The sequence below is a fragment of the Trachemys scripta genome, chromosome 1 (assembly GCF_013100865.1).
Source record: "Trachemys scripta elegans isolate TJP31775 chromosome 1, CAS_Tse_1.0, whole genome shotgun sequence".
NCBI classification, from domain to species: Eukaryota; Metazoa; Chordata; order Testudines; family Emydidae; genus Trachemys; species Trachemys scripta.
This window is the reverse complement of record NC_048298.1, coordinates 189,092,621-189,101,419: the sequence shown is the minus strand read 5'-3', so window position 1 is coordinate 189,101,419 and position 8,799 is coordinate 189,092,621.

The window sequence follows — 8,799 nt, the reverse complement described above, 5'->3', positions numbered from 1 at the left end:
TACATTTTTCAAATATTTGTATCTTGTTTCACTCCATGCTCTGGGTGTCCCTAAACCTCCAACAGCCAGAAACTTGGACTGACAATAGTCGATAATTGCCCTGTTCTGCTCATTTGCTCTGAAGCATCTGGCACTGGCCACTGTCAGAAGACAGGATACAGGGCTAGATTAGACAATTGGTCTGATCCAGTATGGACATTCTTATGTTAGCATGTCCCCCTTGACTGGCACTTAGGCAAACTAGACATACTTAGCTTTGCAAAGCAACCCATTTATGCCCCTGATAATTGTTAATGATTATTTTTGCTGGCTTTACACTTGATCAATCTTGATGTCTCTTGTACAAGACTTGGCCATCTGCTCATCTTTCACTGCAGCCTCCTCCTTTGTGGCTTTCATGCTTATGCTGCTGATCGTGATCCTGCGGCTACACCATATATAGAACTCCCTTTGACCTCTATGAATGTTCCACTCTGAGTAGCTAGAGGATTCAGCCCCATCATATCTGTGCTTTCTTCCATGCCACCCCTTTCATCTGGAACAGACTCTTTCTTGTACGCCAAACAACCTTTTTCTCCTTCTTCAAATCCCTCCTCACAGCACAATCTCTGTTAAGCTTTTCCAAGTGATTACTGCAAGATCCTTATGCTCCCTCCAGCTCATTTTCGTATGTCATGTATTGTTCATTTCTGACCTGTTTTGTCTGCATCCCAACCAGATTGTAAGCTCCTTGGGGCAGAGACTGTGTATTCTTATTTTGTTGTAAAGCACAAATAGATAAAATAGTGATTCCAAATAATTTTTCATATATATATATATGATTTACTCATGATGAATTTTTCCTTTATTTGAAAATTTCAGTGCTGCTCTGAGGAAAAGGGCACAATTTCCCTTTAACCAGCAGAAGGTCAGACTAGATGCTCATAATGATCCCTTCTGGCCTTCAAATCTATGAATTGCTGAAAAGATGGGAGCTGAATTAAAAATTATAGGTGGGATTTGCAAGTCAATTTAAAATAGAACTAAAATTCTATCTATCCTACCCTTGGCCCTGCAGTTATTATTTATCAGTAGTATTCTGCAGTAGCACTGAGAGGCACCAACTGAGATCAGGGCCCCATTGTGCTAGGTGCTGTACATACACATAGTAAGAGCCTGTCCTTGCTTCAAAGTGCTTACATTTTAAATACACAAGACCGACAAATGTTGGAAGAAAGAAGGTCTTATTACTAGTGGTGGTTGACATTTTTTGAGTTAAACTGTGTTTCGACAGAAAAATGGATTTTCCAAGTAAACAAACTTTTTTGCAAAAAGTATCCGGAGATTTTTTATTTTTCATCAAAACTGAATTCCCAAAACCTGAAGTTTTCAGTTTTCAGCCACAAACCAAAATATTCCAGATGAAAACTGAAATAATTTGATTTGGCAATGTGGCCGCGGTGCCTGTGGAAGTTGTAGTTTGGTTGTCTCATGTCCCATTCTCCTCCTTGGGTCAAGCTCTTTGGCTGCACTCCATTTCCCATGTACACTACAGCTAGGGACTCCCATGCTATATTGCTTCCCCTCACCAAAAGGGAAGGCTGTAGTGCATTTTGGGAGATGTTGTCCAACCAGTGAGAGCCAAGCCTACAGAGGATAATGGGAGCATGAGGCACCCAAACTACTGCTCCCATGAAGCACTGAATCAAACTATTTGTCTTTCGGACAAAATATGTTGCTTTTCCATATTTTGCTGAAAAGTTGAAATTTTCTACAGAAAAAACTAACTTCCAGCCAACTTTAATTATTATCCCCATATTATAGAAGGATAACTGAGGCACAGAGAGATTAAATGACTTGCCTGAGGTCACACAGAAAGGCTGTGAAAGCTGGGAACTGAACGTAGCTCTCCTGAGTCATTGTGCAGTATGGTAACCACAAGACTGTCCTTCTCAGTAGTATCTGAGTTTGTAGTGTCTGAGGGCATGTCTACACTGCGTTCAGACAAAGCGGGTGTGAATAATATCGGAAACCAAAGTGCTGCACTGTAACTCCCCCATATAGCCGTGAACTTAAAGGTTCACACAAATGTAGTCCTATTTGAAGAGTCTTTGTGGGACTTAATTAGTGAGTATGAGTCTTAGTGCAAATGTGGGATCTTTAAGTTTGCGCCTGTGGCATCCACATGGGGAAGATACAGCACAGCATTCTGGTGTGCACTGCTATTCACACTCCCTTGGTGTACCTAACCAGCTACTTATCGGCTCCATATCACAAGATATGCTGCAGTCTAAACTTTGCCTCCCGTTGTCAACGATAGCTTCCACTTGTGAAAGTATTTATAGATTGCAATTGTAGATATCCTACATTTAATCTAAAATTCCCAATAGTTTTACATAAATCGTGACCCTTTTTCAGGGTAGATGTCACTTCCCATTCACCAGACATATGCTGAATTGGAAATTTACACTATTTGGCACAGGAAAGCCACATATTTGAAAGGGAGACTGCTGTCTGCCCCATAATCACGTTAAATCCTACACACAGACGCTAACCCACAGCATTTAACCCTGCATCACGTCATCTTCAGGGAAGCTGCATGGTGCTGGTGATAATAAAGATAATTAAACACAGGCCCTTGTTGATTTCTGAAAAGTTTTACACCTGTTTGTGGTTTTTGTTATTACATGTCAGTAATTTGCCTCTTACCTATTTATTCACTATAGAACCTTTGGAACTGACGCCCTTCACTGTGAGTGCCCGTGCATTCACTTACACTAGCCAATTTATTCCATGGGTATTGATTTTTAGATAACTATTATTGGAGTAAAACTTTGACATTCATGACACTGCCCTAGGTAAAGGGTAGGGAGAAGGTGCATGTTCCAGGAGGAGCACCTGAAAAAATTGTACCTATGGCAGACATACTGGGCCTGATCATAGAATCCTAGAATATCAGGGTTGGAAGGGACCTCAGGAGGTCATCTAGTCCAACCCCCTGCTCAAAGCAGGACCAACACCAACTAAATCATCCCTGCCAGGGCTTTGTCAAGCCTGACCTTAAAAACCTCCAAAGTCAGTGGCAGTCTGGCAGATACGTTTTGCTCAGCAGTTATTTTGTGCTCTTTAGCAGCTCCAGGTTGGAACAGATTGCGCTCCCTGGGGCACTGGCTCCACTGAATGGGCTGCTGTGGAGGGTGTAGTGTGAGCCCATTCCTCTGCTACACCCTGTCTTTTTTCCATCCCCTTTTCAGTATACTGCTCCCCAGGGGGGAGCAGGAGCAACCAGGCCTCTGAAGAGCAAAGGGACTTATTGTGCGTGGCCCTTGTGCAGGGTGAGGGAGGTTTCTTGGGCCCCTTCTGATGTTGTCTGGCTGCACAAGTTAGGAAGGATGGTCTTGTGGTTAAGGCACTGGACTGGGATGCAGGAGATCTTGATTTTATTCCTGGCTCTACCACAGATTTCCCATATAATCCTGAGCATTGATTGCCCTCTGCCTTCATTTTTCCTTTCTGTATAATGGGGATAATAGTACTTCCCTATCTCACAGGGGGGTAGTGAGGATAAATCCAGAAAATACTTGGGAGGTACTTGGATACGGTGGTGATGAAACCATATAAGTACCTAGCTAGATAGTTCACAGCCGTTCCTTGGACTGAAGTTTCTGTTTTCTATAAATTATTATTTTTCATGCCTTCCATAGTGGCATGGTTGTAAGTGGCTCTCTGCAACAGCTGATCTGTGCCAAGCAAATCAAAGTCCCTGCCAAACAGAATTTACAGTCAAAAGGCAGGAGATTCAGAACAAATCAGTGACCCACCATAACATTCCAAGCTGCAATGTTCCATGGCAAAGATTGAGTCTCAGAACCGTTATGCAGGTGAGAGAGATGGCTCCTCATACAGTAACTGTGATGCTGTATAAAATGAAAGATCACTCATTCAGTCACCACAGTTGCAATAAAACTTGTACAAAGTATGTCATGTAAGGTATCAATGGAAAAATTATAATCTGTTAAGTATGATTATCCCATTTAAATCCATGTATCATCTTTGTATCTGGAGTTATGAATGTTGGCTATGTGTTTGTATCTCAAACCCGTTGTTTTCTTGGGTGACGCCCCAAGACAGATTTGTATCAAGGCTCGCCCACCTGCTTGCTGGCCCATGAAAGACAATAAACTTGCCCAGAGAGCCCCTACTGGAGATGTTTCAGAGGGCACTGTGGCAATGGCTGCTCCATGATCCAGCAAGGCATGTAAGGACATGTGATCTAAGCCTCCATCTTTTTTCAGTAACTTTCCATGCACATGGGCTGAGGATATAGACGTGGAGGCTGTGACATCACTTCTTCGTCTTCATTCCTGTTCCACATCTCTAGACATGGATTTCTAACAAAGGAGAACATTGACCAATGGACTAATGACCCCCCCAATCTGATGGGTGAACCAGAGAGTCTTATTACAAACTAGCTGATTTAACATCACTGCTATTATCCTGAACTGCAAACTCCAAAATCAATTGTAATGTATATGATTCCTTTAACTGATCCATAACTCTCTTCTTTTCTTTTTATATTAATAAACCTTTCATTTTTAGTTACTAAAGAATTGGCTACAACGGTGGTATTTGGTAAGATCTAAGGTGTATATATATATTGACCTGGGGAGTCTTTGGGATTAGAAGAACCTTATGGATGATGAATCTGGTTTTCAGTAACTCTCAGCATAAAGACCAGATGTCTGGGTTGTGATAGGAGCTGGAAGGCCCAGAGGACTGTGTTTTTAGCTTCTTGTTAAACCAGAGTGGTGACACAGGAGCTCTCTCTTGTTACTGACTGGCTTGGTGAAATCTAATGATAGAATAAGCAACCGGTGTCTGCCCTGTTTTTATCAGTCTGTCCTGAATTTGGCATTCAGCTGTGAGCCACACCAGGGACAGCCATAGTAACTGGGAACCTATTCAACATGTAATGGATGTCAGGAAAATATCAAGAACAAGAGGAGGAGAAACAGGGTATGTCTACACTGCACACCCCTTATAGTGGGGTGTGGAGCATTTACACTGCAGGCTGCCTTAGCACAGATATCAAGAGCAGTGTAGATAGTGAGGCACTGCTTAGGTGAATAAAGACATGCCAGAACCTTAGGGTATATACCATACACAGCTCTCTACACACCCAAGCCAGGCCGCCTCCATCTACCCTGCTATTTGAACTGCGTAGTGTCCCCCTGCTTTCCTACTTCCAGAGTGTTTCCCTGCCATAGGGAGCTGCCAGAGCCTTTCCCTGATGCAGGGAAAGGCTCTGGCAGTGGGGCAGTAGCGGGGAAAGGCTCCAGCACCTCTTTGTTGCTGGAGCCTTTCCTTGCTGCCCCTGTCCCCTGCCAGAGCCTTTCACTGTCGCATGTAGCTACACGTACCTTACACGCTGCTGCCAGTAGTGTGCAGTGTAATCATAGCCAAATGGAGCTGTCAGGGTAGCCGCTTGGGTGGAGCATAGGGAAGGGGGAGATGTGTAGGAGGAGCTGAGATGCTGGGAGAAGCAGCATTATGGAGTGCTTTAAAGATGATGAGGGAAAGCATCATGTAACGTGACAATACTACCCTCATCAATATCTGTTTACAGCAGCACCCACTATATGTTGGGCACTCTCCAAAAACTCGAGAAGGATGGTGGGGAGAATGTGGGAGAGTTCTTTATAATTTTTATGAATATTATATGTGTCTCAGGTTACCTGAGTGATATTATCCTGTAGGCCTGCATGGAATTAAATCAAAAGATGGAGGGACGCGGGGGGACAACCAAAAAGGAAACATTGACAGAGAGACGCTCCAGAGAGAATACCAAGGGTCATCAACAGAACAAATGGGAGGCTATTACTTTGGAAATACCCATCTGTCTGGTTCTAACTAGGCCAGCAGAGTTTTTTCCCCCAGACTTAAGCCTGGGATCAAAGGGACACTAAATCATTAATGAGCCCTGCCAAGAAAGTGTTGGAGTAACAGTGGCTAGAGTGGGGTCTCTGACAGAGAGCCACTGAGATAATACTGCAGGGGCTGTTTGTTTCTCCCATCCCCAGAGTAGGGGTGGCTAGACTGAGGGGAATGTACCCAAAACTGGCAAGGAAAGAATGAAGTTTAGGTAAGATTCATATCCATAAGCCTTCCTTGTTATTTTAACCCATTTCACTGACTACTGTGTTCCTGCTGACTAATAAATAGTACCTTGTTCTGAAAAGTTTGAACTGTCTCACTGCAGATGATACATTGTCTGGTGGCAAAGCTCCCAAGAGAGAAGATTCCTGAAGGGACCCAAGCCAGACTGGCTCTGGTAAAGGAGCCACAGTGAGAAATAGGTGTGTTGAAACCTAGGGGCCCAGTCTAAGAGTGGCAGAGTCACAGGACTCCCCCTTGAATGAAGTGGAGACCCAGGGCCTTACACCAGGAAATGTGCACTCATGAAAGGCTGTGGAGGGATACAAGGCATAGCACACACACCATGTGATGATCCATGGTGGGGGCAGTCTCTGCTTCAAGGAGCTCACAATCTGAGGACAGACAGACAGAGAGGCTAGGTGAAGGGAAACAACAATAGCAATTTATACTGAAAGCAACTCAATTTACTGTAGCAGCACAGCAGCAAGTATTTAAGAGGGACTCAAATGTGGATAGAGTAGGGGCCTTGCTGTACCATACATAGGGGGCTGGATGGAAGAAGTTACAGAGACGATTGTGCAAGAAACTAATAAATGGATGGAAAAGGCCGGGAACTTTGAGACAGAGGCTGTAGGAATGGAAAGTCTAGGATGGACCTTAGAGATGTTGAGGAGGAGGAAGGTGCAGCAGGATGTATAGACTAAGAGAGAGGGAGACATCAAAAATAATCCCAAGGGCAGGTCTTCACTACAGGGAGGGGTCGATTTAAGATACGCAAATTCAGCTACGTGAATAGCGTAGCTGAATTCAACGTATCGCAGCCGACTTACCCCGCTGTAGGGACGGCGGCAAAATCGACTTCTGCGGCTTTCTGTCGACGGCGCTTACGCCCACCTCCGCTGGTGGAGTAAGAGCGTCGATTCGGGGATCGATTGTCGCGTCCTGATGGGATGCAATAAATCGATCCCCGAGAGGTCGATTTCTACCTGCCGATTCAGGCGGGTAGTGTAGACCTAGCCCAAGACTGTCTTCCCACTGCTAGAGCCTTTCCCTGCGGCAGTGAAAGTTAATGATAAGGAGGATGCTGGCGCTTTTGAAAGTGACGGGGGTGGGGAAAGAGTAGAAAAGGGTTGTTGGGAAGATAAGGAATTCCATTTTGGCCAAGATCAGCTTAAGATGATGACAAGACATCCAAAGGAGAGACAAGTTGGGATACAAGATTGGATAGAAGGAGAAAAGTTAGTGGTGAATATTTGCAAGTCATCAGCATAGAAATGATATCTGAACCTGTGTGAGCTGATGAGATTGAAGATTCTATAAAAGTGATACATGATTTCTCTTTCTTCACTTACCACTTTATTATATTTTCATCTAACATTTCATTATAATTTCCACAAACATTTCATGTCGCAATTTCATTACAATGCAGATTACAAGCAGAACCACTGTAAAATAATCTTCCCAGTGCAGGATAATTTCCACTGCTAATTTACTAACCAATTACTAACCACTGAAAAGTTCTATGCAAAATAAGTTAAACAACTTTATTTTCATTTTTCTAACAACCTATCATAACAATTAGACATTGTATTGCAATGCTACATTTAGAGTATATAATAAATCACTCCTGACTTTGTAAAACGCATCAGCTGATACATCTTTGTTGTTTTGTCATAAACTGTATAAAATGCTGACTCAGCCCTCAGTAAATTGCTTGGGTCGATCTTGTCATTTTAATTGTATACCAAACAACTGTGCAGTTTACTGTATACAATATCATGTTTCTCATTGTTTGCCAGATCCTTTGTGTTCTCCTCAAAGGAACGTGGTCTCCTTTTTCACAATCATGATGAAGAATTTTAACATTGCAATAGATAGGAGGAAAACTATACACTGCTTTTGTTTTTTGTGTTTTTTGTGGAGAATGCACACTAAATATCATGGATTCTTCTTGTGCTGCTTAGTAGAGCTGGAATTCATTATGGAGCCACTGCAAACTTCTTATAGTTAATGTGGCATTTTAGTTTCCATTACAAACTAAATTCCCTAAAATGTACAACAAATTGAATATTGGCCGCAGAATTGGCACATTTTGTCTGTGGCTATTGTAGAATTTTTCTGCCACGTCTGAAACAAATCAGGCAATGATTTCATTAATTCTAAGATGCTAAAAATATAGTCATCAGAGTACAAAATGTCTTTTAGCTTTCATTTTGCCAATGTGTAACATAAAAATGGAAAGGAAGGGAAACAAATTAAAGCAGTTTTAGATTCAGTTAGTCAAGGAAGGGAAGCAAATTAAAGAAGTTTTAGATTCAGTTAGTCAAGGGCTAGTGCCCAGAACCAAAGGGGTGAGTTGATTGAGAGTGAAGTCTGGTCTACACTACGGGTTTAGGTCGACTTTAGCAGCGTTAAACCGAATTAAGCCTGGACACGTCCACACAACGAGGCCCTTTCTTTCGACTTAAAGGGCCCTTTAAACCGGTTTCTTTACACCACCTCCGACGAGGGGATTAGCGATAAAACCGGCCTTTGCGGGTCGGAATTGGGGTAGTGTGGACGGAATTCGATGTTATTGGCCTCCGGGAGCTATCCCACAGTGCTTCATTGTGACCGCTCTGGACAGCGCTCTCAACTCAGATGCACTGACCAGGTAGACAGGAA